Genomic DNA, 22,681 nt, shown 5'->3' on the forward strand with positions numbered 1-22,681 from the left:
TTGGAAGAACTGATGCTAAAGCTGAAACTCCAATAATCTGGTCACCTGATGTGAAGAACTGACTCCTTGGAAAAGACCCTGATGTTGGGAAAGATTGAGGGCAGGAGGAGAAAAGGGCGACAAAGGATGAGATGGTTGGATGGCATTACCGACTCAATAGACATGAGTTTGAGTAAACTCCAGGAGTTGGTGATGGACAAGGAGGCCTGGCGTGCTGCAGTCCATGGGATCGTAACGAGTTGGACATGACTGGGCAACTGAACTGACCTGAATACACACAACAGAGTCCTCAGGAAATCCCTTTTGCTGAGAGTGTTTTCGGGTGAGTTCTTGGGGTGAAGGGGATGGTAGAAGAAATATAAGACTTAGATAGGAGATGGGACTGGGTGGGGTTCTTTAAGATCCTGAAAATCTGTGGTTCTGGGTACTATGCGGACTATTTCAATTTTCCCCAAATGTAGCTAAAGTTAAACTGATTTTACATTTAATGCCTCATAGCTCTCTTAGCAAAGTTCAACACCACCATATGATAGTCTTGTTCAAGCCAGTGGTGGAGAAATAAAGGTATTGCAAAAACTATTCCAATATTTCCTATTGGATAAACTCTATCATTCTCTAAAACACCGAAAGGAGACATGAACAGACACAGAAATAAAATCTTCCCAAACCAGGAGGGCTGAGCCAGGTTGAACTAGCAGGCCCAGGCTCTTACACAGAGGTCTCCTCCTAGTCGGAAGTAGGGTTTATTTCTTTGAAAAGGGCTGGCATGCTAAATTATTATTTGTATTTATGAAGCTTTCTCATAAGCACCCTCTGGTGACTGGCATTTTAATTCAAGATGTGGTCTTTATTTTAGGGGTAAATCAGTAAAAAGGGTCTGCACTAACCTGTCATTTTCCTCTTCTATTTTGAAGCTCTCTGTATGGGAGTTAACTTCACCCAAAAAAAGCATTTGGAAAATTCCTAGTTAGGCCACTTGCTTGTTTTGTGAATGACGTTTGTGGTCAGCTATAACATATATAGCATGCCTTCTTCTTAATCCTGCCTTTTTCATGCATGTTTTTCTTATTTTGGCATTTTTATGGAAGTGATTAAATATTATTTGGTTTCAAGCTGGTGTAGAAATTGCAGAGATGTAGAAAATACTCTCTAGCTGAAATCCAAAATACACTTACCCACACAATCATAAACACACTCACATATGCATGCAACATTCCTCAAAAATGTCCAGACAGTTTTTGTTTGATTCAGCTTGATTTTCTTTCTTTGCTTTTTTTTCTTCTTCTTCTTTTTTTTTGTCTTTTGAGTGATAGAGCAATAAAGAATGGGGGAGGGCAATGAAAGTATGATTTTTAGGTCATTTTCGGGCTGCTTTCTAATAGAAGCAGCATTGTTTGTATGCCCAAGCCTCCTGCTTTCATCCAGAGTTAAATGTAGAAATGTTGTTTCCAGTCTTATTCAAAATAACTGAAATATTTCTGTAAGGTTTCACCTTCCAAGCCTTCATTAATGTTTGCAGTTTCAAAGATAAATCGTATTGCTATAGAAACTCTTAAAGGAATATTCCTTCCCCAACCCACTCCACTCCATCCCACCACCCAAATAGCTTTAGGCTGAAGAGGATGTAAACCCTGAAATTTAAATCAAAAATTTCTGACACACTGATTGGTATTTGATAATTTGAACTGTGGTGTTGGAGAAGACTCTTGAGAGTCCCTTGGACTGCAAGGAGATCCAACCAGTCCATTCTAAAGGAGATCAGCCCTGGGTGTTCTTTGGAAGGGATGATGCTAAAGCTGAAACTCCAGTATTTTGGCCATCTCATGCGAAGAGTTGACTCATTGGAAAAGACTCTGATGCTGGGAGGGATTGGGGGCAGGAGGAGAAGGGGACGACAGAGGATGAGATGGCTGGATGGCATCACTGACTCGATGGACGTGAGCTTGAGTGAACTCCGGGAGTTGGTGATGGACAGAGAGGCCTGGCGTGTTGCGATACATGGGGTCGCAAAGAGTCAGACATGACTGAGCAACTGAACTGAACTTCCAAAAAGTATCCACAGGATCAAAATGTTTCTTATTCTATTATATCATGTTGTTTGATTACATCATACATGTTTTGTGATAAAAATCTAACAATTTTAAGAGAAACTCTAGTTTTGGTTATTACAAACTTTCATTTCTATTGACACAAAGAGGAAAGCATAAAAGAGTAAAGTTGGGAATTAAGGCAGAATAAAATTTTTTGTGAAGAATCCTACAACTGTGAGAAGAATTAAAAAGTCTATTCAATATTTCATATCTGTCTGTAGACTTATTAAGATAAAAAGAATCTATTTAATTTGATTACTTCCTAGAAGGATGAATTGGAATACTTGACTTCATTGCTACACATCCAGTATCTGGGTCTGCATCAGTCATGTCTGACTCTTTGCAATGGACTATAGTCTGCCAGGCCCCCCTTCCATGGAATTCTCTGGGCAAGAATATTGGGGAGGGTAGCCATTCCCTCATATTAATTCCAGGCATATTAAAAAACAGAGACATTATTTTGCCAACAAAGGTCCGTCTAGTCAAGGCTATGGTTTTTCCAGTAGTCATGTATGGATGTGAGAGTTGGACTATAAAGAAAGGTAAGCGCTGAAGAATTGATGCTTTTGAACTGTGGTGTTGGAGAAGACTCTTGAGAGTCTCTTGGACTGCAAAGAGATCCAATCAGTCTATCTTAAAGGAAATCAGTCCTGAATATCCATTGGAAGGACTGATGTTGAAGCTGAAACTCCAATACTTTGGACAACTGATGCAAATAACTGACTCATTGGAAAAGACCCCGATGCTGGGAAAGATTGGAGGTGGGAGGAGAAGGGCACGACAGAGGATGAGATGGTTGGATGGCATCACCGACTCAATGGACATGAGTTTGAGTAAACTCTGGGAGTTAATGATGAACAGGGAGGCCTAGCATGCTGCAGTCCAGGGGGTCACAAAGAGCCGGACACGACTGAGCAACTGAACTGAACTGAACTGAGCCATTCCCTCCTCCAGTAGATCTTCTCAATTTAGAGATAGAACAGGGGTGGGTCTCCTGCATTGCAGGCAAATTCTTTACCATCTGAGCCACCAGGGAGGCCCTAAAGCTTATAACTGAAAAGAGATGGTATTTTGGATACATTTTTAAATACTCTATTTACATCTTATATGATAATAATTATGATGATTAAAGTTGTATTCAGAATTTCTCTTTACCTATCCATAGTATTTAGTTACTAGGAGACAAATGTGAATTATCTCATATCATTATTAAAAGAGCCATAATCCACTTTCAGGGCTTCCCTGTGACTCAGTGGTAAAGAATCTGTCTGCAATGCAGGAGCTGCAGTTTGATCCCTGCGTCAGGCAGATCCCCTGGAGGAATGAATGGCAACCCACTCTAGTATTCTTGCCTGGAGAATCTCGTGGACAGAGGAGCCTGGCAGGCTACAGTCCATGGGATTGCAAAGAGTTGGACACAACTAAAGAGACTTAGCATGCATGCAATCCACTTTCAATTTCACTGTGCTGGTTGCTTTGGGACATGTATTTATTTGCTGCTGCTGCTGCTGCTAGGTCACTTCAGTCGTGTCCGACTGTGTGTGACCCCAGAGAGGGCAGCCCATCAGGCTCCCCCGTCCCTGGGATTCTCCAAGCAAGAACACTGGAGTGGGTTGCCATTGCCTTCTCCAATGCATGAAAGTGAAAAGTGTGAAAGTGAAAAGTGAAATTGAAGTCGCTCAGTCGTGTCCAACTCTTACCTACCAGGCTCCTCCATCCATGGGAGTTTCCAGGCAAGGGTAGTGGAGTAGGGTGCCATTGACTCTGTAGACATATTGCATATTCAATGCAATACCAGTATCTTCCTCTGTCTGGTCTTTCATTTGTAATTTGGAGAAAGGTTAATAAACAAAAATCTTGCCCTAAAAAGTAAGATGATCTCTTATAAGACTCAGAGATTTGTCAAATTATCTGCAATTTAAAATTTTGATGATTTACATATATCAGTTGAAAGCAAAAGCAAACTTGATATGTTTAATTCTCCTTTCACATCAAAAATGCATAACAATAGAATAATTTTATATAACATTTCTGTCATGATTGATTTTATCCATTTTATCATGATATGCAGGACAGGTATTTTTCAAATTGAAGAATGTCACATATAGAGACAGGTCATTTGCTATAGGACACAAAGTAGCAATTGGTTCGATATTAATCACCACATCAGCTCTGCCTCAGCCCAGTGTATCTTCTATTGATCTAAAAAGGGTATCTCTTTTACTGAGAAATCTCAAACTTCAGCCTTCCTTGTTACAAGTAAACTATCCTATGATTTCATGTCCTCATTACCATTTGTGTTCTTTAGAGTGTCTACTAATATACTTTAAGAAGACCTATTCAGATAAATAACAAGTATTTTAACTCACTTCTTTACTTAACATCGTACTTTTATTGTTTCTTTTTAAAAAAAATCCTTGCATTTTTGTTGTGTCTGGACTTATTAATAGTTCAGCTTGGAGACTATTCAATAATAATAAAGAGTACAAATTCTTCAAAAACATGATTTCAACCCCAAAGTTTCCCAGTCCAAACAGTAAGTTTTCTACCTGATTCATCTCAGGCTTTTTGTGTGACTAACACTTCTCTGCCAACCTCATGCTGTTTTCCTTACTTGGATGGAAGACTCTGCCTCTTCCTATGGGTTTTGCTTAGGACTGCCATGATCAGCAAGCATTCCTCACCTAAGAAGAACCAGATGGCCATGAAGAGAAGTTAATATTCCCCTCACATGTCCTCTGGGCAATCTTCCTTCATAGAGGACAAGTGTGCTGACTTACCACTTACTCTGAGACTTAACGTTAATCCAAATAACTAAGGACAATTTTCCTATATTGATAGCAGGCATAAGCCACAAGGATCCTACCTTTGTGCAGCAAGAAATCAACTTTTTTGAAGACAGCCCTGAATTGTGCCATATATACCGTACCAAAATAATGTTCTGATCCAATGAAAATATTTTAGGTGAAATAGAAAACTGATTTTACATTAAAACACTCATAGATTCTTGGAAATTAAAATAAGTATGTATCTAGGGAAAAAAAGTGATAAAATATAGCTAAGTTCATAGCATCCATGCTATGGAGACATTATAATTTTAAAACTCTAATATCTATATTCCTCTTCCTTGTTTTTCATCAAATGTTTAAGAAGTCATACAGAGTATTTGAAAGGTCACTGGGTGGGGTAATAAGACTTAGAAGGATTGATTTGAATCTTGGCACCTTCACAAGCAATCTAATTGCACTGGAGTTTTCTGAGATATAATTGTATCATCTTTAAAATGGAGGCAATTAAACCGGTTTAATTTGCAAGATGGCTATTAGGATCAAATAAGAATATATTTGAAAGTTTACTAAATTAGAAAGTTACATGCATAAAAATGCATAACCAGCATTATCTTCATCAAAGTCAAACTAATTCCCAAGTTCTATCTCACTCCTTTTCTGCCCTTGGTAGAGGTACCACAACTCTTGAGCAACAGAATAATAAGGAGGAGAAGCAAAGTCTCCCCGCTCCCTGCCCCAAATATCAGCAGTAACTTCATGATGTAGAAATGCTTTGATAGCTGCATCCTGACTACCAAAGAGACCCCTGAAAGCAGATCTACTTGAAGCACTGTCGAGTAATTTCCTGACTTAATGAAGTCAGAAAAAAGAAAAAAACAAACTCGGGAACATCTTATCAGACCAGCACATGACAGCAATATGGGCCTCTTTCTAGGGCTCAGAAGCCAAACAGACTTTGTACCTATTTGTTTTCACCCCTGTGGTGTGAAGCCTGCAGGACAGACGAGGTCATTTCCCAAATCATCTGACTCCAGCTTGAAATCAGTAACCAAGAGGAAAAAAATCTTGGAAGCATAGAGGCATCAAAGAGGGGCCAGGCCTGGGCCTGCTGATAAAGCCTAATATTGAGTGGAGAGTAATGCATATGATTAACTTGATCCTTGATCCCAGAAGGCACTCTTCCATCACAAAGATGTCTGGGTCCCCTCCAGAGAAGAATTAGGGTAAAACAGTCACCCTTCCAGACAAGGGGTACTATTATATCCACAGTCTGATTTCTGAGCTCAACACTGACAGAATATTCATTTTCCTATGAAATAGTTCCACGTGAAAAGCTCTCTGAGCTAAATCATGGAAATCTTAAGAGTAAGTTAAGCCTTGTTTATCCACAGCACCCATTTGTAACTCCACAGCAACTAGAACATGGAAAAATTGAGTGAATAAACTCCATGGAATACCTAATGGTAGCAGTCATTTTTAATTTTTTTTATGGAAATTTTAAAATATAAACTGGAACAGAAAGAACTTTAGACAGACCCCCTCATATACCCATCATTCTGCTTTAAGAATTTTGTTTTGTCTATTCTCCCTCAGTTTGGGGAATGGAGTAGATTATTAATATTTTAAAGAAAATCCAAGATACCACATCATTTTACCATAAACACTTAACATCTCTAACTTATAAGGACAGTACATGCATACAAATTGACAAAATTAGTAACATCTTAATATCTTCTAAAATCCAAATTTTTCCATCTCAAAAATATTTTTTAATGTTTGTTTGCTAGAATCAGAATATATACAAGACTCACAAAATAGCACAGTATTTTCCTTGCCTTCATAAATCTATTGTGGCCTCTCCACCATCCCCCTCCATTTTATTAATACTGCTGACTGGTTGGGAAAAGCAGGCTCTTTAATAGAATGTGCCACACTCTGGATTTGGCTCATGACTGGTTGTTGTTGTTGTTGTTTTTCAGAAGCTCAGTCGTGTCAGCCTCTTTGTGACCCCATGGGCTGCAGCACTCCAGGCTCCCCTGTCCTTCACCATCTCCCGGAGTTTGCTCAAACTCATGTCCATTGAGTTGGTGATGCCATCCAGCCATCTCATCCTCTGTTGCCCTCTTCTCCTCCTACCTTCAATCTTTCCCAGCATCAGGGTCTTTTCCAATGAGTCAGCTCTTCGCATCAAGTGGTATCATTTAACTTGATCCCCTATATGTATATCCTCCCTAAACTGGTAGATGTAGCTAGAGGATTGTGTAGAATCAGTCTACTTCAAATGTACTTCATAGTTAGCTGACTACTTCCTAGAGCATCTCATGGAATCTTTGAAAAAGCACCAAATGGCGGAAATCAATTTGGACTGCCTACATGCCAAGTATAAGTGAAGTCACTCAGTCGTGTCCGACTCTTTGTGATCCCATGGACTGTAGGATTCTGTCCATGGGATTCTCCAGGCAAGAATACTGGAATGGGTTGCCATTTCCTTCTCCAACATGCCAAGTATAGCACATCCATATTCTAGACTTACTAGAAATTCAATCCTTAAATTAAACAATATATACACTGTCTTTTTGGTCTTGTTTGTTTTAATGGATCTGTACTGGTACAGTAACTACACACCTAGAGAATCCCATGGACTGTACAATCCAAGGGGTAGCAGAGAGGTATTTACTCCATGCAAATCAGCTAACATAATAAAGCAGAGCTTTCTCCCCAGCTACTCCTTCCCCCTGAATCACTGTGCTATGCACCTGATACTCACACCACATTGTAAATTAAACTATGCTTCAGTATGAAATAAAATAATATAAAAAGTAATACAAAATAGAAACAGACTCACAGACTTAGGGAATGAATTTATTGTTGCCAGGGGAAGGACTGAGGGAAGGGATAATTGGGAGTTTGGGATGGACATTTACACACTAACATGTTTAAAATGGATAGCTGACAGGACCTGCTTATAGCACATGTATAGCGCATGGAACTCTGCTCAATGGTTACATGGCAACCTGGATGGGAGAGGAGTTTGGGGGAGAATGGAAACAGATGTATGTATGGCTGAATCCCCTCACTGTTCACCTGAAACCGTCACAACATTGTTTGTTAATCAGCTACACCCTAATCAACTATACAAAATACAAGGTGAAAAAGGAAAAACATTAAGTCACAAAAGAAAATCTACTATCCAAAATAAAAAGAAAGCTTTCTTTTTCAGAGAACTGGTTTACCAATATACTATTACCTATAACTCAGACTCCAATCACAACTAACTATAAAAGTGTGGAGGGAGAGACACAGAGAGAGAGAGGAGATTGTTATCAAATTGTTAGGTAGAGTTAATGTCTAACAGTAGTTTAAAAACTGACTAATATAAAATGAAATAACAAAGTGTCCGCTTGACAGATAAATACATTTAAAGTTTATGATTACTTGTTTCCCGGTTCACCTCAAGAAAATGACTTTAGGATTTAGACATAGTCAGCTGCAGCTGCAGAGTTCTAGACAAGCTTTCCTCCTCCACCCAGACACACCTAGCCTAGCCTTGGCTGGTGGGACTTTTCCAGCAAGCTCACCTTGGTGGGCTCATTTCCTCCACGGAAAATCAAAGCCATAGCAGAGGCTGGCCTATTGCCTGGCTGGCCTTGAAGAATGTCTTTCACCAAGGAGAGACTGAGGAGAGCAATCAGCCTGAGTGTTAACTAAAATAAGTATGTTTTCCTTGCCATGGAAAAAAAATCAGATTACCTCCAATCAGAAGGGGTGATGACTTCTGAAAGCCAGGTGCAGATTGTTTGAGGGTTACTGGTTCTTTTGAATCATCCCCATATCTTGTATCTTCTACCAGTATTTCTTGCAGAAATCAGCAGCTTGCATCTTGAACCAACACACACACACACACACACACACACACACGCACACGCACACGCACACGCACACGCACACGCATACACATACACACATCTGCTACTACCTCTACTTCTACCCAGTCTCTCTTAAAACCTTTCTCAGAAACACTTCTTGCACAGCCTTGACACTGCAGTCCTCAGCTGGAGAGCAAAACCTCCCCTTTTCTTTTCTCTTCTCCCGCCTCATAACCCTTGTCCAAAAGGGCCAGACCCAGGTTTAAAGTCAAGACAGAACTTTCCATTTATAGTCAACGTCCAGACACTAGAGATGGCCTAGAAAGAATGCTAAGGTCATGATCAAAGACAGAAAATTGAACCCACATGAGACCATAGATCCAAGAAGGAGAGAACAAGGTGAACTGAGGTATGAACCCAGACTGGAGCACAGAAGGACCGGAAGTCTGGAAAGCAGAGGACTCAGAGCAGAGCCAGGAATGAGAAGGTGGAAGAAAGGGGCATGCCTTCCACAGCCCTATTGGAGAGTAGCTTTTTCACTTCATTTCTGGCAGCTTTTTAATTTCTTCATAAATTCTATGGGAAGTCAAGACTGCATAGGAGTTAAGTCACAGACCCTGGACACACGCTACCTGGCTTTGAAGCCTGCTTTGCCATTTATTAGCTCTGTGATGTTAATCAGTTGCCTCAGCTTCTTAAACTGCAAAAAGGAAATAATAATGCAAGTTCTAACCCACAGAATTATTACAAGGATTAAGTAAATTAATGTCTATAAAGTTTTTAGAAAACAGTCAATTTTAAAAAGCCATAATAGTAAAATAATAGATACCCATGTATCCTGCATCAAGTCTCAGGGAATAAAAATTACTATCATGATTGGAGCTCTCTTTTATTTATTCTTCTTATTTCTCTCAAAAGAAACCTCAGTCTTGAAATTGAGATTCATCATCCCTAAGCCCCTGCCTCCTGAGAAATCTGTATGCAAAAAGCAACTGTTAAAATTGTATATGGAACAACAGACTTGTTCCACATCAGGAAAGAAGTATGTCAAGGCTATATATTGTCAACCTGATTATTTAACTTATATGCAGAGTACATCATGGGAAATGTTGGGCTGGATGAAGCACAAGCTGGAATCAAGATTTCCGGGAGAAATATCAATAACCTCAGATATGCAGATAACACCACCCTTATGGTAGAATGTGAAGAAAAACCAAAGAAGCTCTTGATGAACGTAAAAGAGGAGAGTGAAAAAGTTGGCTTAAAACTCAACATTCAGAAAATTAAGATCATGGCATCTGGTCCCATCACTTCACGGCAAATAGATGGGGAAACTATGGAAACAGTGAGAGACTTTATTTTCTTGGTCTCCAAAATCACTCCAAATGGTGACTGCAGCTATGAAATTAAAAGACACTTGCTCCTTGGAAGAAAAGCAATAACCAAACTAGACGTTATATTTAAAGGCAGAGACATTACTTTGCCAACAAAGGTCCATCTGGTCAAAGATACGGTTTTTCCAGTAGTCATGTATGGATGTGAGAGCTGGACCATAAAGAAAGCTGAGCACCAAAGAATTGATGCTTTTGAACTGTGGTGTTGGAGAAGACTCTTGAGAGTCCCTTGGACTGCAAGGAGATCCAACCAGTCCATCCTAAAGGAGATCAGTCCTAAATATTCATTAGAAGGACAGATGCTGAATCTTGAACTCCAATACTTTGGCCACCTGATGTGAAGAACTCATTAGAAAAGACCCTGATGCTGGGAAGATTGAAGGCTGGAGGAGAGGGAGTCAACAGAGGATGAAATGGTTGGATGGAATCACCGACTCAATGGACATGAGTTTGAGTAAACTCCCAGAGTTGGTGATGAACAGGAAAGCCTGGCATGTTGCAGTCCATGGGATCACAAAGAGTCAGACACAACTGAGCAACTGAACTGAAGCATTTTTATATTCATTTATGTGAATAGTTGTATCTCTTAAGTAATGCATAATTTTATTTTTTATATTTTAAACCGTACGTAAAGGCTCTGTGCTTTATGTATTTATCTGTTCCTTGTTCTGCTTATTTAATTCATCTGCGTTGATATAAGCAGTTCTGGGTCATATATCCAAGTCATTCCTATTATTGTTAGAGTATTCCCAATGGATGCCTGCGCCATGATTTATTTATCTGCTCTCCTGTCGGTAGTCACTTAAGTTGTTCTACTATTTGCTATTCTAAGCATTCTTGGACGTATTTCTTAGCAAATGAGTTAGAGTTCTAAGCTGATTTAAAAGTGAAATTTCTGAGGTTTAAGGTAAACTTATTTCAAATTTACTTGATATTTTTAAAATTATTCTTTTAAGGTTATTGGCACTCAGTGGTTAACACTTCATGATTTCACTGGAAGGTTTGAGCCCAAGTAGTGGACCTAAAGCTGAACACCAAAGAATTGATGCTTTTGAACGGTGGTGTTGGAGAAGACTCTTGAGTGTCCCTTGGACTGCAAGGAGATCCAACCAGTCCATCCTAAAGGAGACCAGTCCTGGGTGTTCATTGGAAGGACTGATGCTGAGGCTGAAACTCCAATACTTTGGCTAACTCATGTGAAGAATTGACTCATTGGAAAAGACCCTGATGCTGGGAGGGATTGGGGGCAAGAGGAGAAGGGGACAACAGAGGATAAGTTGGCTGGATAGCATCACCAACTTGATGCACATAAGTGCACTTGGGTGAACTCCAGGAGTTGGTGATGGACAGGGAGGCCTGGCGTGCTGCGATTCATGGGGTCGCAAAGAGTCGGACACGACTGAGCGACTGACCTGACCTGAACTGAACTGAACTGAAGGGAGCTAAGATCCCACATACCACACTGAGGTCAAAAAACAAAACAAAAAACTATTCTTTTAAGATATTTAGACAAAAATCATGTTATCATTAGCACTACACTTGTGCTAACAATTATTGCAAGTCTTTTGACAGATTCACCTTTAATCCTTATAATACTGTGTACGATGTTATTTCCCTAACTTTACTGAGGGTAAGTTCAGCAATTCTCAGATCTCACAACTGGATTCACACCTAGATACACCAGTTCCAGTAAGTAAGTAAGTGGAAGTCATTCAGTCATGTCTGGCTCTTTTCGACCCCGTGGGCTAGTCAATCCATGGGATTTTCCAGGCTATAATACTAGCCTGGGTAGCCTATCCCTTTTCCAGGGGATCTTCCCAACCCAGGGATTGAACCCAGGTCTCCTGCATTGCAGACAGATTCTTTACCATCTGAGCCACCAGGGAAGCCAAGGAATACTGGAGTGGGTAGCCTATCCCTTCTCCAGCGGATCTTCCCAACCCAGGAATTGAGCTGGAGTCTCCTGCATCATAGGCAGATTTTTTACCAGCTGAGCTATTAGGGAAGCCCCCAGTTCCAGAGTTGTACTAAGTGAAAATGAGGTAAAAAAAAAAAAAAAAGCCAAAAATTCTGACTGAAGAGTATCACAAAGCAGATACAAAAAGTTTAATTGCAGGAGATGAGACTTCATATAATCCAGTATGACCTCATCTTAACTAATCACATTTACATAGACCCTCTTTCTAAATAAGACGCAGTCTGAAGTTCCAGGGTAGACATGAATCTTATGTGGGGGAACACTACACAACCAAGCAAAGGATTCCCCTCTATCATCCGTGGCCAAAGAGAAGAATCTAATCTACTTTCCACAGAGCAAGCCTTCTGATACTCAGAAAGAGCTCTACCATACACAGATCTCCACTCCTGACCCCTGGCCACATGTGCCCAATTCAGTCAGGCCATGCTGGCTGAGCACCCAGTAGTTCTAAGTCACCAAGAAAATTCCCTCACTATCCAAGCAGCCCTATCTGGACACCCTTCCATTTGCCAATGTCTTTCACATGAAGGAATATCTACAACAGATATTGGACAGAGCAGTACAGGATCCAGTTAAACTCTAAAGGAAAGAAAAAGGAAAGTGAAGCAGCTCAGTCGTGTCCGACTCTTTGCAACCCTATGGACTGAAGCCTACCAGGTTCCTCCATCCAAGGGATTTTCCAGGCAAGAATACTGGAGTGGGTTGCCATTTCCTTCTACAAGTAAACCCTAACAGTTGTGCTAACCACTATTGTTATGATCGGGTCATGACCTTATAAGCCATACGTTCTAGATCATTCAAGAAAGTTGAATAATAGTTCTAGCTCTGTCTCCAACTTTGTAAACAGAAGTAAATCAAGGTTTCTGTACTTAAATGTCCTAACCTTTAGAAAAAGAAATGCTTGCCCTAACCTGTTTGACAATGGTGTTGTGAGAACACACATCAGATTGGTATAAATCACTCAGATAAAACTGAACAGGAAGAATGTGACTAAACAACCACAATGCAATAGAATTTAATTTTCTTCTATGCCATGGGGTCCTTGGATTGTCCAGTGAAATCTATGGTTCACCTCCTCAGAAAATGCACATAAGCATGGGCACATGCATATACCTAAGTTTCAGAATAATTAGGGAAAAAATTACCCTGGAGTCCAGACACAGTTTCTCTTCATTCTTTAATTAAGAGATGATATTGAACCTGAACATTAAATGAGTATAACAAATAGTATTCCCCCTTGTTTCCCAAGTGGTTGCTCCAGTTTAGAACTGAGGTTACTAAGCCAACCCAGGAACTCCAGCACAACATGTGGCCATAGCTGCAGCAGAGTGGAAATTTTTCTGTATTGAATTGTCTACAGATCTCCAAAGTGAAAGAGTTTGGTGCCCATTTTCATATTTTCTGCCTCCCCCTCTCCCCTTTAATATCTCCATTTCAGCAGAAATTCACTCATCTCTCTCTGAGAGGATAAAACTGATCCATTAAAGTAATCCTCACTAATTTGCTAGAAAATTAGGGTCTAGGATTAGCCAAGGGGTCAGTCTTAGGAAAATTCACTGTAGTCAGAGGAGTATCAGTATCTAAACACATGATTTACTAGTAATAGAATTTCTGATATTGGTGGTGGAAAAAATTTGGGGGAAAAGCACCTTTCTTGTCCCCTCAAATAATGTATTTTTTACGTAATTTTTACATAATTTTATGTCCCCCAGAAAGGCAAGCTACTCCAGTATTTTTGCCTGAAAAATTTCATGGATGGAGGAGCCTGGTGGGCTACAGTCCATGGGGTCACAAAAGAGTCGGACATAACTTAGTGACTGAGCATGCATGCATAGTTTTTATATAATCTCAAACTACCCAAAGGAATATACATAACTTCTTCTCCCAGGAATGTACATAACTTCTTTTTCTTCCCACCAAAAGCCAAAATGGGAAGGGACGACAGGACATGCCCATTTTATATATAAGAAAATTGAGTCCTTTAGAAATTAGAAAACTTACAGACATTTGCAGTTTAGTAGGAGATGGAGCCTGGACTTTACTCCAGATCTGATCTTAAATCCCACATTTCTTTGCTGTATCAGGAAAACAAGTGTATACATAAAATATAGTTTTAATTTTCAAATGGCCTCTTTGAAGGCAAGATGTAAAGTGACTTCAGGGATAGTAGAGGGCCATCCCAGGAGTCAGAGGTCCTACAGTCTTCTCTCTTTATGGAAGGCCTTAAACTGGGTAAAGGGTAGAGTTAACAATTACATCCACTTGCTCAAAAAAGGGAAAAAATTCTGTCCTTCACTAATGGATGCCTAAGATCGATTTAACACTGGCCAGTGCCTTTCACTTCACAGTGTCAGGGTTGGAAATGCAAATACCTGGGTATAGGTGCATGCGAATGGCTAATGTCAGGTCTTCCTCTGAAAACAAGTCTTGATAGGAGGCAGCAGGGAGAGAAGTCACCACTAGAACCAGAATACCACCTGAGGATGCAGAGAGTCAAGGGGAGGGAGAAAGGGCATATCTAATCCAACCAGTCCATCCTAAAGGAAATCAGTCCTGAATATTCATTAGAAGGACTGATGCTGAAGCTGAAACTCCAATACTTTGGCCACCTGATGCAAAGAACTGACTCATTTGAAAAGACTCTGATGCTGGGAAAGATTGAAGGCAGGAGAAGAAGGGGGCGACAGAGGATGAGATGGCTGGATGGCATCACCGACCCAGTGGACATGAGTTTGAGTAAGCTCCAGGAGTTGGTGATGGACAGGGAAGCCTCGCATGCTGCAGTCCATGGGGTCGCAAAGAGTCGGACACAACTGAGCAACTGAACTGAAATGAAAAGACCAATAGCACTGGCTTCCTCTCACCCTCACTGTTTTCCCTTGACACACAGTTCTCAGGGCTCAGAGAGGAACAAACTGAGTGTCTTCTTGACCACAGGAGAAAAACGGTGTTTCTTAAGAGGGTCCCCAAGACCACAGCCTCCAAATGACCAGGAAGAGCTGGTTAAACATGCAGATTCGCGTGTACTGTGTGCCTCGCCTCCCCCACCAACCCACCCACACACCTTTCCAGGCTCTGGGGCTGGGCCCAGGAATTTTCCCTGGAGCAAGTCCTCAGGAGGCGGGTGGTAAACCTTAAAGTTTGAGAACTGTTGTTCTAGGGGCCAAAGACGAGGAAAACACTGATGAGAACCCACTTCTGAAAGACCCTGAGGAAAACGCCTCAGAGAAATCCTATTTGATAGGGTTTCTTCTACAACTCTCCTCTTTCCTGACCTGAAAAATACTTGGTGTATTTTTTTCACCTTTATTTTTTACCTCGATGGGTCTTCCTTGCTTTGTGTGGGCTTTCTCTAGTTGCAGTGAGCCAGGGCTACAGCCTCTTTGTTGTGGTTTAAGATTTTCTCATTATGGTGCCTAGGCTCCAGGCGTCTGGGCTAAGCACTCGGGAGTTGTGACTTACAGGCTGTAGAGCAAAGGCTTAATAGCTGTGGCAGAGCAGGCCCAGTTGCTCCACTGTTTGTGGGATCTTCCGGGACCAAGGATCAAACTTGTGTCCCCTACATTGACAGGCAGATTCTTATCCACTGCACTAACAGGGAGCTCCTCCGGGAGTACATGTTTTTTAATTGTGCAAATCTACACACATATCTACTGTGTGTGTTAGTCGCTCAGTCATGTCAGACTCTTTGCAACCCCATGGGGTGTAACTTGCCAGGCTCCTCTGTCCATGGGATTTTCTAGGCAAGAATACTGAAGTGGGTTGCCATTACCTTCTCCAGAGGATCTTCCTGAGCCAGGGATTGAACCTGGGTCTCCTGCATTGCAGGCAGACTCCTTACCGTCAGAGCTACCAGGGAAGCCCATGCATAGATCATTTCACTTAAATGCACAAATGTGATCTTTTTATTTTTATGTTTCCCTTTTAGCAGCACTCTCCCTATCTCCTCTCCTTGTTTATCCTCATCTCCATTGGGTCCCCAGTAATCTGTACTGCAGTCCAGTATCTGGTCTCCCTGATAACCCTGTATACAGACTCACACACAAACACACACACTCAAATCTACATAGATGAATGTTGCTTTTTGTATTACTAAAATAGAAACATATTTTACATTTTTTCTATATTTGCAATTCTCACTTAATACTGCCTAATAGAAATCCTCTCATATTACAAGGTTCAGCTCCAATGTATTCTTTTAAATGGTTGCATATGATTTCAGAGTGCAGATGAATCATACATTATTCACTCATTCCCTTATTGACAGACGTAATTTTTTCTTAGATTCCAGCTGCTATGGACACTGCACCAATTAACATGTTTGTATTTTTTAGGTATGTTTTACTTCTAGGGGTTGGATTCTTGTTCACAGGATAGAGAGTTGTATAAGCATTTGCTACAATAATAATTGATATTAGCATTTTGCAGATTACACATATTTTTATTTTTAACAACTTTCTAACTTATTTTCCAAATAAGGTAGTATTTTAATGCATAATTCACATGAGAACTCTTTTTCCTTTTACAACTTCTCATTATAAAAATTTATATTATTAGCAAAATGTAACAAGCTATGTAAATCCATCATATGGAATTTTTAAATGTTCTTCACGTCATCGTTCTAGCTTTCCAGGAACAATTGCATTTCACTAGTGTTTCGCATCACAAGCAAATAACAAATATTGAGTTGTGAGGTGCTATACAGGTGCTGGAGCAGGAAACGGCAACCCACTCCAGTATTCTTGCCTGCAAAATTCCATGGACAGAGGAGCCTGGTGGGCTACAGTCCATGGGGTCACACAGAGTTGGACACGGCTGAGCATGCACGCCACACACGTATAGGTATAACCAAGAAAACAAACAAAAGCAACCAACAAAGCAAAACAGAAATAGCCTGCCTTCAGTGAGACTATCCTCCGCATATTTTGGATTTTAGATAAAGAGATAGATAATACGGAAAACTCTCCAATATTTGCCCTGCCTTGCCAACAGCCAGATCTGATAGGGCCAGTTTATCTGCATCTATGAAGGTGCAGAACAAGTGAAGGTCAAAGAACATTTTCTGGGAACAATAACCATTCTTTTCTTCTTCTTCTTTTTTTTTTTTTACAACACTGAGGAGGGGAGGAAAAAAAGAAGTGACCTTGTTAGAGCCACAGACATCAACCAGTCCGTGTTTGATTAGACTATGTGGAAGCATCCAGCAAGGCACCAAGATGCACAGATGGCTTACCCATGGCCAAGTCTAAAGAACCGTTTACAATTCATGGGAAATGGCAGGATTCAAAATGGAATGTTTAAGGAAGATGAGAACAGTAAGAAAGCAGATAGAAGAAGGCCAGGAGAAAGGAGAAAGAAATCCTTAGGTCTGTGAGCTGAAGGGGGGAAAAAGCCAGCTTAATTATGGAAGAAAAGACACATACACATAGGATAGCTCACACAGGCAGAGTTGCTGTGGAAGCACATTCCAGGAAAATCTTAAGAGATTACTTTAATAATAAACCATGCATTCTTCAGCAAGCCATCACGAGATTAACTACCCCTTTCCTCAGCTGGGAACAGTCGTCAGTTTAGGATTTTTTTTTTTTTTTCTTCCTTCTCCCTCCCAAGCAGCTTTTGTGCAAGGAGAGTCATGCAAGGACCATAGCTTTTCAAGCACTGCACTCAAGTTTCCTCACCTTAATTTTCCAAACATTCATTTCAGGAGTGATAAGAAAAGACCACGGTTTAGGCAGGGTTACCATCAGGGTGGGCTTGGGTGTGATTCTCCAGCTGCGAGCATGTTCATTTTAGATCCACTGAAAAGCCAACAGCTTCCATGGGACAGGGGACCCTGGCCTACCAGGGATAAAAAGGGTTGTGTTTATTTTCATTCTTCTCTCTGTCTTTTTTTCTTTCTTTCTTAATGTGAGAAGGACACTGAATTACTGCCAGAAGCAATATCAGAGCCCTAGAAATATAAAAACACACTTCAAATCAAATCAGAGTTCTCTACTGTCGACTCAAGATTTCTGTATGAAATGAAAGAGCTGTCCACTTGAAGCTGTATGTATGAGCCCACTGCTCAAAAATGAATTGTTTTCATCAAAATCTTCTCTTGAAACTGCAACTCATGGAAGTTGAAATCATTTTCTCTGGCCTCTTAGACAAATCCTTTCCATTTGGTGGAGTAGAGCAAACATAAGTCAACATTTCTTGATAAGAGTCTTTCAATTAAAAAAAAAAAAGATGCGGGTGGTCACTTCTGAAAAACTGTTACATAGTGAGGTTAAAAGAGAGAAACTTTTTTTCCCCCTCAAATTATCAAAGCCTGTATGTGCCTGAAATCTGCTCTCACTTTTCTAACTACTTAGCTTTGGGCAATGAAACCAACCTTCTGCACTCCTGAATCTTAGAAATAAAGCACCAGGTCCTAAGATAGACCAGAATTAAAGTTCTCTGCATAAAAGTTATAAATAGTCCCAAGACTGAATTTTATATACCTCTTGTCATTCACACAGAATCATTTTCTTAATAATAGTAAATTACCTCGGAGGAATATTGAAAACTGTCATCACCACCCTCCCTTTCCCTACCCCCCCAGATGTGAGGGGGTGAGACAGGTGGCGGAAACAGTAAAGGTCCTAAGAGGTAGTGTTCTCATTGTTATCGGGTTTTGCTGCTCTGCACCCCTAGCTCCTAGGCGGTTCCAAATCTGACCTACTTGAGAGCAGGGACTGTCACTCATACAGATTTGTCCCAAATTACACAGTGGCTTTGCAGTCAGGGCTAAGCTGGAACCACAAAATACATCCTTGGTGTCCCATGAGCCCGATCTGAGCCCCCAGTTTCCAGAGATAAAATGCAAATCCAGTGTGTTGCTTACTCAATAAAATCAATTACCCCCTCCCATCCAAGTCACAGTTTAGTATTTTCACATTTACTACACACTGGAGGCGCCAGTGGTAAAGAGTCTTCCTGCCAATGCAGGAGATGCAAGAGACATCGGTTCAGTCCCTGGGTAGGGATGATCCCCTGGAGAAGGAAATGTCAACCCACTCCAGTATTCTTGCCTGGAGGATTCCATGGACAGAGGAGCATGGTGGGCTACAGGCCATGGGGTTGCAAAGAATTGTACACAACTGAGCAAGCATGCCAAACACTGTCTCAGACTTTTTAAAAAAGGAAGGAAACAGATACATTTTCACAAGGATAATTTCATAATTCTTAAAAAGCAGCAAAGCTTCTGGGATGTTTTACAATTGTTCATGATTTTAAAATACAGAAAAGATGAATCCCCAGCTTGTTAAGGTCCACTAAGATATAACTATGGAATGCCTTCTACTGCTGAGTACTGCATATCAATATTTTCAGTTTTTTTCTATTCTTTTTTTTCTCTTTCTTTCTTTATTTTGGCCAAGCCAGGAGGCTTGTGAGATCTTAGCTCCCCCACCAGGAATGTGGGATTCCTGGATCTTCGTTCCCCCACAGGTCCCTAACCTGTGACCCCTGCATTCAAAGTGGAGTCTTAACCACTGGACCGCCAGGGAAGTCCCTTTTCAAATATTTTATTTCTCATATTTCAGATTTTTCTTAGAGGTATAAGAAACACTATGGAAATCAGATGAAGTCATATTAAAGTGTCTACACAGGGATGCCCATTTTGTGGGGGAAGCCAGTAAATAATCTGTTTACATCAAATATATAGCTTACTTAGATAGGTTATATAGACCTGCACATTTTTGTTTGTATCAGTTTCATAGAGAGAGTATTGTTTTATGTGTATATACAGGATTATATTTCACGCACAAATGCAGTGTGTTTTACATATACACACAGATTACCCACATCTGCCATGAAAGAGCCATGAATTCCTTTAACGGGAGTGGGAGTGCGATCACACGTGCAACTGTAGAGACAGCAGATTCTGAGCTAGCATCCACTGCCTCTAGCCAGGAAAGTCAGGAGTAAAGGCAGCCCTTTGTTCCAAGGGCCCCATCGGGTTCGGATGACTTGGGACGCCACATCACTGGAAGCGGCAGTCCAGAGAAGGAATTTTTGAGATGAAGGTCGCTGGGTCCCACCCCTTTCCTGCGGGGTTTCCCTTTCCTGTCCTTAAGCGCACTCTCCCGGGTCCCTTGCCTCAGCCCCGCGAGCCTGGGCTGCGGACGGCGCCCCGACTCCCTACTCCTCCCCTTCGCTGGGCTCGGGGCGATCGCCCCCCGCTGGTGGGGCTCCCGGCTCCCCGGAGCCGGCTACTTTGCGCGGCCCCAGCTCGAGTTAATAAACAGTTAAGTTTGGAAGACTCAGCAGACACGTTGAGGGGGAGTTACCCAACCCAGGCAGCAAAAACATCCCGGCGCATTCCTGGGGAGTCCAAAGCTGCCAGCATCTGATTAGAACCATATCTCGCCGGGAGTGGCCCGCGGCTCCGAGGCTCCCGGGCCGGCGGCTATTTAAGCGCGGCAGCCGTGTGGGCAGCGCGGCAGCCAGGAGGCTCGGGCACCGAGGAGTCATGCTCGCATCGCAGAGGCGCTAGCTAGACTGTGAGTAGCTCTGGTTCCTTCTTCCCTTTGGCCCCATTTTTGGCGACCTCCCTCCCTCCTTTGCTCTTTTCCCCTCTTGGGAATGCAAAACTGGGACTGTTGGGGCGTCTTATTAAGGAGACGGCGGCATACTTGGGCAGACAGACGCTTTTGTGGCCTGACATCCGAGGAATGCTTCCACGGAAAGCCTTTACCTTTGGGGTCGGACTCCAGATGTCCAGCTAGTGACATGTAACAAGCGCCTCCCTTGTGTGTGTGCGTGTCTGTCTGTCTGCTTGTTCAAAAGCCCCACTGGTGTGGCTACTGACCGCCTAATTAACTCCGCTAAGAGTGTTTATTTTTGCTGTGTGACAAAGGCTGGGGACTTGGTTTGTACCCACGAGAAGCTTTTTCCCAGTGACTGACAACGTGCGGCGTTAAAATGTGAACTTTGTCTTACACCCGCATTCTTAAGAAAGTATCTGCCCAAGAGACTGAACAAACTTGTTTGAAATCCTCCGGGGATTTAAAAGGTGTTTGCCTGCTTGCTGTAATCTAGAAAGATTAAGGATGAATTTTAGGAAAGGGGGGAAAAGAATGAATGGGTTAACACCGTGGAGCCCCAGTCAGCATAGCGGGTTTCATAGCATGGAGCTGACTGTGTTATTTGTTCGAGCCGTCCTTCCCTCTTGACTTAATTCTGAGCAAGGAATTCAGGTCCGCAGTCAGTTTTAGCAGGGAGCCCTTTGAGTCCAAAGGGAAATCTAACTGGATTAAAAATGCTTAAAGAATCTGGATGTTATCTCCACCCCCACCTTATCCTCTTTTTTTTTTTTTTTTAAGTTTGTGTTTGGAAGGAAGAGAGGCGCTCTGTAAAACGAGAAGAGCAGAAATCAGCTTCCAGACACATGGAAAGACTTAAAAATTCTGGAGGGGCGACTTCATGAATAGTAAATGTTGTTATTGCACTATAAAGTGACTTAATGAAAAAATTTCTGGCTCTAATCAGACAAAGCAGGGGAGTGGAGTAGAAGGTGAGACAGAAGTAACTCAAATAGAAGGAATGGCTGAGGAAGAGAAAGCAGCTGCAAAAAAAATGCCTTCGAGATGTCCAATAAGGCTCTCGAAATGGCTTTGATGGGATTTTAATTGATCTTCCTGCAGGCTTGAGGTTGGCTCCCCACACAGGAGCGTCTCCTGGCTATTGGTGAGGGAAAAACTAGCTGGGAATAGGGGAGCTTGACAGCTATCAAAAGGCTTGTCTCCCCTGCTCTGGGTCTCACCTCCACCTGGCTTCTTAAACCAGCAGCCAGACCTTTTAGGCTACTCTTCTCCGAGCCCAGTGCCCACCCTACCTCTCACCAGGTTCTGTCTCTTTTTCTTTGAGGGGAGATTGGCCTCCATGACACTGTAAGAAACTTTGTTGCCATGAGAATTCACCCCTTTTGGTTGAAGTGCTAGGTATGTGGCTATACCAAATATAATGTGCAATCTTGTTGGAAAAGCACAAAGGAGGCCTGGTGGTTTTCTTTCCAGTGTGTATTTCTGGGACAGATTACTTCTAAATCCCTCGTCAGTCTCCTCCTAAGGCAGACTGGATTCTTCTTCCTGTTGATGATGAATAACTTCATTTTCCCTTCCCTTCCCGCTCCCAGCTCTCTTCCTTCTTATCCAAATGGATGCCCTAGAGTGGATGCCCTTCTCAAGCTCTACCCTCCTCCATTTCAAAATAGAAGGTAGAGGACTGTCTCCCAGCTTCCAGCTCTGACACATAGGTAGCTGCCATTCTGGTGGCCTTAGACACAAGCTGATTTTCTCCTGAGGATGTGAGAGAGGGAAGGGGGTCCCATTGCTTGTTCAAGGCCTTGCCTCATTGTTAAGGGCAGAAATTAGGATCTGCATTTCCACTCAAGACATTTTATAGTTGTGGATTCAACTAAAAGTCCAAATTCCTGTGCCTTAGGCTGGCTCCTTGCTTTGCCTGAAAGGTCAAATGACTTTCAACCACCTTGTTTGGGTTGAACAGAATTGCTTTTGAGACGCTTGTTGGCATGAAGGGA

At 41.7% G+C, this 22,681-nt stretch overlaps 1 protein-coding gene across 3 annotated transcripts in view; it reads left to right on the forward strand.

Annotated features, from left to right (window-relative positions):
- DAB2 (DAB2, clathrin adaptor protein) overlaps positions 207–22,681 on the forward strand; it is a 77,280-nt gene continuing 54,805 nt past the window's right edge. For 2 of the 3 annotated variants that reach the window (XM_005694774.3, XM_013972817.2), the window contains exon 1: positions 20,224–20,642. The gene's annotated coding sequence lies outside the window, so the exon portion shown is untranslated. Of the gene's footprint in view, positions 323–20,223; positions 20,643–22,681 lie in introns of those variants that run through there. The other variant, XM_018065603.1, reaches the window with a different exon arrangement.

Source organism: Capra hircus, chromosome 20 (assembly GCF_001704415.2).
Source record: "Capra hircus breed San Clemente chromosome 20, ASM170441v1, whole genome shotgun sequence".
Taxonomy (NCBI): domain Eukaryota; kingdom Metazoa; phylum Chordata; class Mammalia; order Artiodactyla; family Bovidae; genus Capra; species Capra hircus.